The 10,196-nt window shown below is 43.7% G+C and overlaps 1 long non-coding RNA gene across 1 annotated transcript; it reads left to right on the top strand.

The window, feature by feature from the left end:
• The first annotated feature begins 6,158 nt into the window (after nucleotides 1-6,158).
• On the top strand, nucleotides 6,159-8,609 carry LOC105725455 (uncharacterized). Its single transcript, XR_001109291.3, has 4 exons — nucleotides 6,159-6,273; nucleotides 6,413-6,536; nucleotides 6,679-6,711; nucleotides 7,573-8,609. It is a non-coding gene; the product is annotated as an uncharacterized LOC105725455 (long non-coding RNA).
• The last annotated feature ends 1,587 nt before the right edge of the window (nucleotides 8,610-10,196 follow it).

Genomic DNA, 10,196 nt, shown 5'->3' with positions numbered 1-10,196 from the left:
AGGGGTTTCTCGTTATGCTCAGCACACACCCTCGTGTCATTAACTCAACCTGTAAGTTGTTTAGTTCCGCCACCTTCTCCAGCACCATTGTCTCTCTGCTTTTGTTCTTTGTCCTTCCACTATACTGATGTCCTTTGATTCCTGGGACTTGCACCCCCACCTCTTTCTTCTCAAGTCCTCTCTTGTTCAATTTTTCCTGCCTGAAATAATCATCCTCCCCACTGAACACACACACCACATTCATTTGTGGAACTTTTTCTTATTCTTAGGGACTCCATGCACATGACACGACTTTGAATGAGATTTTTGGCTGGACGTGGTGGCTCACGCCTGTAATCCCAGCACTTTGGGAAGCTGAGGTGGGAGATTACTTTAGGTCAGGACTTTGAGACCAGCCTGTTCAACATAATGAAACCCTCATCTCAACTAAACACACAAAAATTAGCCAGGCATAGTGACACACACCTGTAATCCCAGCTACTTGGGAGCCTGAGGCAGGAGAATCGCTTGAACATGGGAGGCAGAGGTTGCAGTGAGCCGAGATCGTGCCATGACATTCCAGCCTGAGTGACAGTGAGAGACTCCATCTCAATTAAAAAAAAAAGAAAGAAAAGAAAAAAAAAGACATTTTTATGACCACTCCCCTCTCCAAATCTGGATTAAACTTAGCACCTGGCCAAATGAGTTTTGAATCTCAGCTCCTCATCTTACCAGCTGTGTGACCTCAGGCAGGTTACTGCATCTCTCTGTGACTCGGTATTCCCATCTGGACAATGGGATAGCAGTCATTTATCTCTGTCTTCTTGTGAAGATTAAATAAGTTAATCTATGTCAAGTGCTTAGCACTGTGCTTGGCACAGAGTTACTGCCTGGAAAGCATGAGCTATTTTTGTTTCGGTTAGTTCTTGTTCTTTCTTTGCTGCCAGCATTCAGCACAGTGCTTGGTGAATGATCAACAGATATTTGCTAGATTGAGTTGTGTTGCCTGTATGTGCAAGCAATATAGTGACTCAGACTCCCACGTTTGTTATTCAGAGGAGAGCTAGGTATCTCTCAGCTGCATAGTTGCAGATGAACTCAGAGACCAAGATCTTGTTTTTTCAAGGAATCTCTGGTTTCCCTCAACCCTATAAGATTTGCTTGAGCGTGTTTGACTCTTAACCCTAATCTAACTTCATGACTTAGTTTCAATCACTGGGTTCCTGTCTTGCTTTCTTGTAAACAAAACTCACCTTATAGTCCCTTTGAGAGTTTCCTGTTTCAACTTGCTTCTTTCTCTGATTAATATTTTTCACTATGCTCAAAGTGGAGGGCTCCCTTCTTTACCTATGTTGACTTTTGAATGCATATTTCCGGTCCTAAAAGCCCACCTGTGTCTGTTATTTTAAGCCAGCCCAAGATACTCATATGCTGTGGTTTGGGTGTGTCCCCCAAGGCTCACGTGTGGGAAACTTAATCCCCAATGCAACAAGATTAAGCAGTTGGACCCTTAAGAGGTGATTAGGTCATGAAGGCTCTGCCCTCATGAATGGCTTAATGTCATTATCTTGGGAGTGGGTTTGTTATAAAAGCAGGATCAGCCCCCTCCTGCTTTCTTGCCCTTCTGCCTTGCACCACAGGGTGACACAGCACACAGGCCCTCCCAGATGTGAGCCTTTCAACCGTGTACTTTCACATACCAGAACTGTAAACAATGAATCCCTGATGTTTATAAACTACGCAGTCTCAACATAAGTTAGTTCAGCTGCCATGGAAAGCAGTTGAAGATTTCTCAAAGAACTTAAAACAGAACCATCATTTGACCCAGTAATCCCATTATTGGCTATATATCCAAAAGAAAACAAATTATTCTACCAAAAAGACACATGCTCACACATGTTTATTGAAGCGCTATTCACAACAACAAAGACATGGAGTCAACCTAGGTGGGCCTCAAGAGAGGACTGGATCAAGAAAATATGGTAAGTATATGCCAAGGAATACTATGCAGCCATAAAAAAGAGTGAAATCACATTTTTTTGCAGCAACATGGATGCAGCTGGAGGCTGTTATCCTAAGCAAATTAACACAGGAACAGAAAACCAAATACTGCATGTTCTCACTTATGAGTGGAAGCTAAACATTGGGTATGCATGGACATAAAGAAGGAAACAGACACCGGGGACCATTAGAAAGGGGAAGGAGGGAGTGGGGCAAGAATAGAAAAGCTGACTATTAGGTGCCACGGTCAATACCTGGGTGACAGGATCATTTGTACCCCAAATGTCAGCACTGTGCAATACACCCAGGAAACAAGCCTGCACATGTACCTCCTGAATCTAAAAGAGAGGGTGAAAAAATTAATTTCTCAGTCTCAGGCACTTCATTATAGCAGCACAAAATGGATTTAGACACTACATGTGTGTAAAAAGCTCTTGGTGCCCTTGGCTCTAGGAGGAGCATGTCTGATCTACTTTGGGCTGATCCCGCAGGCCTTGGGGCTATTCTAGTCACCTCTATGCTGCTTTTCAAGAGGGACATCTAAACCCTAGGAGAAATGGGCCTGAAATAGTCCAGCCAATGCACACACTTAATTCCCATAATGGCTGTCTTCTGCATTTTGACTTTATCTCCACTTTGGTTATATGGAGATGGGCAAAATATAAAATTTTTGCAAAAATTCCCCCAGAATAAAATAGGTAGAGATGGGGGTACTCCAGTAGAAATGTAAGAAATTCCTGTAGGGGGTGACCTAAGTATTCATGCATAATTATTTTCGAAGTGTAGTGAAATTTCTTCTGAATTAACACCTTCCACCAGACTCAGCTAATGAACTTCAGGTCACGTGTGGACCTGAAGTGTTGTTTCTTCCCTGCTCAGGATTTCTTTCTTTCTTTCTTTCTTTCTTTCTTTCTTTTTTTACTTCTTTGAGGTTACTAGGGGTGGCAGCAACCTGGGGCTGGTTTCTGTGTTAATTGATCAGCTTGGGAGCCCAGAGTAAACTCGAAATCCAGACCTATGTGAGGGACAAGACATGAATGATGTCCTTACCATTTCCCTGGGTCAATGGGCAGCACCATTCTGGTTCATATTTCCTCTGGGATGTAGCTCTTTGAATTATACTATTTTAGGCATAAATCTATAATCCAATTTCTGTGCCAGAACCTCATGGCTAGAGCATGTATACTGGGCCTGAGCCAATTTCAGCATCTTATTTCCCCGGCCACTATAGCCATTTTAGAGGTATGCATGTGATCCAGTCAATAGCAAATGAGAGGATATGAGCCTTTTCCTGGAAATATTTTTAAGAAGGATCTTTCCTCTCTCCTACTCAGCTCCAGGGCACCAAAGCTGGGAGTGGAGTTGATTCCAGGACTCCTATCTCATTTTCCGTTCTTCCGCCAGGGCCCACTGTTGGGCAAATCCAACTAGAAGCCACTGGGCAAGGTAGCCTGGGTGGAGTGCTTTCCCAGAGTCCACGCAAAGTCAGTCAAATACAAAGCTATACAAAGTCAGGATCTGTTAACTGGGAGGGGAAACTGCAAGTGTGGTTCTCCCAGAGGAAGAAGAACTGAGAGATGAAGCAAGGAAAATTACGTTCTAGGGACAACATTGGTACCACCTTTTGTCCTTGGTCAGATTTTGAAAGAAAGGCTCGTAATACCTCATTCTTCCTGATTGGATCATGTAGACATTTCTGAATCAATTACTGAGGTCAGGGGAATAAGATATGCTGACTGGCTTCTCAAAGCCAGCCTTAACCATGGATATATCAGGTATATAAACAAATAGATCATCTTTTTGCTTAAGATGATTTGTGTTGGGTTTTCCATTATTTGCAACCAATTAGCGTTGCTTTACTTAGAATTCAAGTCCTGGAAGTCCTAGATCTTTCCACTGAACCCCATAAAAATGGTAATATCTTCCCTGCTAACCACTAATTCCGAACCAAGACATATCTCATGGAGGCTGAAGCTAGAATTAGCCTCTGTCTCCCCACCCTGCCCACCCCCAATCCATGGATCCTGGAAGAAGAGGGCAATGGATTTCTCTCCTTTCTACTCTTAGCCTATTCTTTGAACATTACTCCCCCTCATTTTACCACTTAATAGGAAATATTTTTAAAAGTTTTAAAACATTAAAGTAGGTTAATTATTTTCAAAAAGAACACTGAGGTTTTCAAAACTGCTTCTGTCAGTACATTTAAAATACAATAAATAATTTAGTGTCCAATTTTCCCTTCACAATGAAGAATTAAGAAGCTTCAATCTCTCAAATATTCTCTTTAAGCCACAATTTCTTCTTCTCCTTTCTTTGGTTGCAGAACGTGGCAGGATAGTGACCCACAAGATTCAGGGTTGGACCGATGACCACATTCAACAGGTGAAATTCCTTTCCAGGAAGAAATGTTTCTCTTTAACTGGGGTTGTTTTCAGAGACATTCGAACTTCTCTAATTTTTTATTTTGTAAGCACGAGAGGTGAGAGCATTAATAGCCATTTCGCAGATACAAAAAGTGAGACTCATTGAGATTTTAAAAAATTAGAATAAATTTACTATTCCCAACGAATGAGTTTCTTTTCCCCAAAGGAGTGAGATTTGAACTTTTTCTACAGAGTTGAATCAGTCAGGGTTGAGTAGAAAACATAGTTCGTTCTGCAGGGAAATGGAGAGACTCAAAGGGATGTTACGAAGGTGCAGGTAGGGTTAATGAGGCCGCGAAGGGAGGCTGAAGCAACTGAAGGCTTGTTACAGGGAGAAACCTTTAGCACTCTCAGCAGTGAAGGTGAAAGTGGAGGAGATGGTGTTACAGGAGTCCGGGAAGAAGTGAATTGAGGAGCTGCAGGAGTTGAATAAGGGAGGAAAAGGGAAAGGGATACTTTGATGTCAACCTCTCTCCTCTTTCCTCCTGCCTTCCAGACACTGGCCAGTAGCCCCAGACCTATGTCAGGGACAAGACATGAATATTTCCTTACCATCTCCCTGTACTAATGGGCAGCACCATTCTGGTTCCTATTTTCTCTGGGATGTAGCCCTGTGAATTACCCTATTTTAGTCACATGTCTATGGTCCAGTTCCTTTTCCACAGCCTCATCTCTCATCTCCCTGAAGGCATCAAAACATTTTGCTTACTTATCATACAGTCCATACATCCAGGGCCAGCTGCTGTGTCAGCTCGTGCCTGGTCTTCTAACTCTTGCCATCCCAGGAGACTTCTTGTACTTTCTTGTGACCTTGGCCACACATTTAAAAGGATCTTTATCACAGTCATTCATCATTTTTAGGTGTTTTGTTCTATAAGCATTTTCAAATTATTTTCTCTTAATTTTCTTGGAAAAGACAGGCTTTTTATTTTGATTTAAAAAAATGTTGCATAGCTAAAAACAGTATTTAAAATCCAGGGGTCTTACACCTCCATTTTACAAATGAGGACATCTTGGCATTCCAGACCAGAACATCATATTATGTTGAACAACATAATATTGCCTGTATTTGATCATTTTGTCTACAAATAGTAATTTCACATGGTTTATGTGAAAGCAAGACCACACTGTAACTCAACTCGTAGGATATCGAAGTTAGAAGGAAATTTAGGAATCATTCCCAAACGGGTCAGTAGACCAGCTACTAATACATTGGAATTATCAAGGAGCAAAAAGTGTTATAGACTGTCAGGCCCCACTCCCAGAGATTTTAATGTGATGCCTGGAAATGAGTATATTTTTCATATCTTCATTTGTGCTAGGTGATTCTGATGCACAGCCTTATCTGTGAACCTCTGATATGGAACAATAATCCGCCCACGGAAGATAGACTCTCTACAGCTCTGGCAGGGAGTAGTCCCGCCTCTGCTCACACAGTTCTATGGCAAGGAACTCCCTGCTGTGAATGAGCCCACTCCCATCTGCCTGTCTTAAGCTACTTTCTTGGGATGTGCTAGACTCTCCACTTGCAGTGCTCACCCCATGTCCTTTCCTTCTCACCTTCCCCCTCTGTAATTCCTCCTGGGCCAACAGAATCATCTCAGCGTGTGCTTCTCCTCGGCCAGGCAGATGCCACAGACCCCAGTCCTTCCTTCCTACATTGACAACGTCCCTGACACTGGCTTTGCATTGTGATGTGCAGAAGGGAGAGAAAAGAAGGAAAAGAGTGAGGAAGTCAGAAGGGTGAGATGCATGCAGCATTATCCTGGGCCATGGAGCGACAAGCGTTCTGGAAAAAGGGAGGTGGGGGAAGACGAAGAACTTACACATGGCTTGGATTCTACTGTTGGAAACTAACTTTCCCACTCAGGTAAGAGCAGACATGACAGATGAGAAGATGCAGCATATTCGTGGGACACTTGACATGTCCTTAGAGGTGGGGGGCTGAACAGAGAAACAGGTGGGTAGGCTCTTTAGCATTTCACTAATAGTTCTGATTCTGCCCCCAGAAAGATGATCATCAGTACATTTCCTGGGCTTTGCCTCGAGAATTCCTTCCATAACATGCTGCCTGTACCACCTGTTTTCAACCTCACAAAAAATGTCATCCCTGGGCTCTGCATCTATTTTGTGGTGAGAAGGAGAGCATGGAAATGGGCCCCCTCTAGTAACTGAGCACTGGGTAGACTGTAGAACTGAGTGCCGGGATCTGTGCTGGGCTCTGGGTCCAGTGGTGCATGAGGTCTGATAGTACCATTTCCTTTCCCATCCATAGGATGGGGCTGGGACACCAGTAGCATAGACAAAGGTAAGAGACTTCTACTACCACTGCTTGACATGTCCTGGGTCTAACTGGATCTTCCAGACATTTTAGGATTTGGACCCTGAATACAGTTCCCAACATGGAGGTGATGCAACTATGTCATTCTTTTAATTTTTTATTTTTGAGGCAACTATGTCTTTTGCTTCCCACTCACTTTCCTGTAAACTATTTGCTAGTGCCCTTGGCTCCGTCACAGCTTGTGGCAGAGCTGGCAAAACACTTCTTTGACTTTGCTTTCTTTTTTTTTTTTGAGACGGAGTCTCGATTTGTTGCCAGGCGCCAGGCTGGAGTGCAGTGGCATGATCTCGGCTCATTGCAACCTCCGCCTCCCAGGTTCAAGCAATTCTCCTGCCTCAGCCTCCCAAGTAGCTGGGACTACAGATGCAGGCCACCACGCCAGTTAATTTTTGTATTTTTAGGAGAGACGGGGTTTCACCATGTTGGCCAGGATGGTCTCGATCTCTTTACCTCGAAAGTGCTCAGCCTCCCAAAGTGCTGAGATTACAGGCGTGAGCCACCACACCCGGCCGTCTTTGCCTTCTTTTACTTTACTCTCAGTGTGTGCTATGAAACCAGTGAGTGTGTGTGGAAAACTGGGATGTGCGTGCATGTGTGTGTGTGCATGTATGTGTGCATGCATTCATGTGCCCAGGCATCTCATAGATTCTATCATTTGCCACACTCATGTTAGGAGGGTGCACAGAAGTGTTTGAACCTAAACTAAATTGCTTGCAATGCTATGCTTTTTGAGGTCTTCTGTGTTCTAATGCATTTTCTGCTTTTCTTCTCTTTTGCTGGATACCCATCCTCATTTTTGTACACTGCCCTGATGCCTGTTTCCGGAAGTCCGTCCTCCAAGATCACTTATATTCGTTGCGGTTCTGCTTAACACATGAGTAAGCAGTCTTTAAGGGAGAGCATTGACTTGTGACAGACATTTTGGATTCTTGGAGGACTTTTCTTAAGTCTCTGTGGATCAGCTGAATGCAGTTAAGTGATGTGTGGCCGTGACCAGCTTATAATAAACGAATCCCATCAAACAACAGATTATGAAAAGTTCAATAGCCCGAAGAGGAGTTATTTGTGCAACCAGTGTCTTTGACCCTTTACAAAAGGGATTGCTTTGGGTTCTTTTGAGCAGGATCTTCCTTGATGTACTTAGGAAATCATTTACATATTGTTAATTCCTTGACACAGAAACCAGAGACAGACATCCCGAAAGACAGTGTGTATTGCACATTATATGCCACTGGCTGAAACAAGCAAGAGAGAAAGAGAGAGAAATCACCCAAACCAGATTGTTAACTCAAGAAGCTTCCTCAGGGTTGATATGTAAACAATTAAAACCTAGGGTTTGCTCTCAGATTCCTAGGAATGTGCATCATATCCAGTCCTTTTTCCCAGAGCGCCCTCTATAACCCATAGAATCAATGACATGCATCACTCTGTCCATCCATTGTCTCTAAGATTGGGTCCTCGTGCTTGAAAAACTATTGCCAGCAAAGTCATGGAACCGACCCAATGCCCGTCAATGATAGACTGGATCAAGAAAATGTGGCACAGATATGCCATGGAATACTATGCAGCCCTAAAAAGGAATGAGATCATGTCCTTTGCAGGGACATGGATGAAGCTGGAAGCCATCATCCTTGGCAAACTAACGTAGGAACAGAAAACCAAAACACCACATGTTCTCACTCATAAGTGGGAGTCGAACAATGAGAACACATGAACATAAGGAGGGGAACATCACATACGGGGTCCTATCGAAAGATGGGAGGGAAGAGAGAGCATCAGGACAAATAGCTAATACATGTGGGGCTTAAAACTTAGATGATGGGTTGATAGATGCAGCAAACCACCATGGCCCATGTATACCTATGTAACAAACCTGCACATTCTGCACGTGTACCCCAGAACTTAAAGCAAAATAAAATAAAATAAAAAGAAAAGCTATTGCCCTTTATTTGAGTCCCCCAGGAGCCAACCCTAGGGCAGGGATGTGGGTGTGTGTAGTTTATTTGGGAGGTGATTCTAAGAAGTAGTGCCATGGACCTGGGGAGGTGAGATGAAGCAAAGTCAGTCAATAAAGCTTGCATCACTGAGAAGGCTGCGGAAAACTGGGGTTCAATTCCACCAGGGGACACTAGGATGAGGTGTGGGGCACCTCACAGTGATCACAACACAAGGGCAGTGAACAAGAAACTACTCATATTTCCCTGCAGCCATTGGTTAAAAGCTGTTCCCATGAGGACTAATGCCTCCTGTGTGCATAGAAATAGTGAGTAGTGCGCATGGTGAAGGGATCTGAGTGCAGCCCTTCAGAATCAGCTGGTGATAACCGGGCCAACAAGGTGAAACCCTGTCTCTAGTAAAAATACAATAATTAGGCCAGGCACAGTGGCTCATGCCTATAATCCCAGGATTTTGAGAGGCTGAGGTGAGTAAGTAGATCACTTGAGGTCAGGAGCTCAAGACTAGCCTGGCCACATGGTGAAACCCCATCTCTACTAAAAAAAAAAAATACAAAACATGGCCAGACATCATGGTACACACCTGTAATCCCAGCTACTTGGGAGGCTAAGGCAGGGGAATCTCTTGAATTCCAGAGGCAGAGGTTGCAGTGAGCTGAGATCATGTCACTGCACTCTAGTCTGGGTGACAGAGTGAGACTCTGTTACAGAAAAAAAAAAAAAAAAAAAGAATCAGCTGATTGACTATTTATTTATTTGAGTGCCAATCATCAGCAAATTCTCCTGCTCTGATTCTGCACACAGTGCACGAATTCCCCAACATTTCTTTCTTTAACTCTGTGGTTTTGGGATTGGTGTGAGTCTTAGCCTCCTTAGTCTTATATTTCTGAAGTCATGAAGACTTTCATCTGAGGTCCCCACCCGTCTCCCCTCCCAGTTCTCCAAGTGTAACCCAAACATCAGGATCCATAGCTACCAGCAGGAGTTGCCTCTGGAATGAGTGCTGTCACTATGGAGCCAATATCCCGGGTGATGGAGGGAGCTCTGGGCTTCCATAATTCCTTGCTGCAGATGGTCTCAAATGGGGAGGCTGCAGAAACATATTTAGCCTTCAGAAAATTCTGTATGGGCTGTGATTTATCTTAAAATATAAAAAACTCATTGCCAACATTTAAAATGTGTAGGATTCCATACAAACTGGATTTCTGGCTTGTTTTGAAAACTTCGAAGACTCAGAAATGTTTGGACCGTTCAGTGGGCTGGAGTTGACTAGCAGCTGCCCCTTAGATGGGACCTGTGCCCCTCAGGTCACCAGTTTCTTCTGAACCACCTGAGTTACTTATGTTATTTCTCTGACTTCTGCAGGCGTTGGAGTTTTCAACCCCTGCCTCTTCTCCCTTGGCATCTGCCACGTTGCATCTGCCTCAGTTACCTTGCCTCGATCTTTACTTGTCCATTGGAATTGGATTGCCAATCTGTCCTCCTACCCTTTTGATC

This window comes from Aotus nancymaae, unplaced genomic scaffold (assembly GCF_030222135.1).
Source record: "Aotus nancymaae isolate 86718 unplaced genomic scaffold, 86718_ANA_hifiasm-v0.15.2.pri h1tg000049l, whole genome shotgun sequence".
NCBI classification, from domain to species: Eukaryota; Metazoa; Chordata; class Mammalia; order Primates; family Aotidae; genus Aotus; species Aotus nancymaae.
Note: the sequence above shows the minus strand (reverse complement) of the source record. Positions and strands in the feature narration are given on the sequence as shown.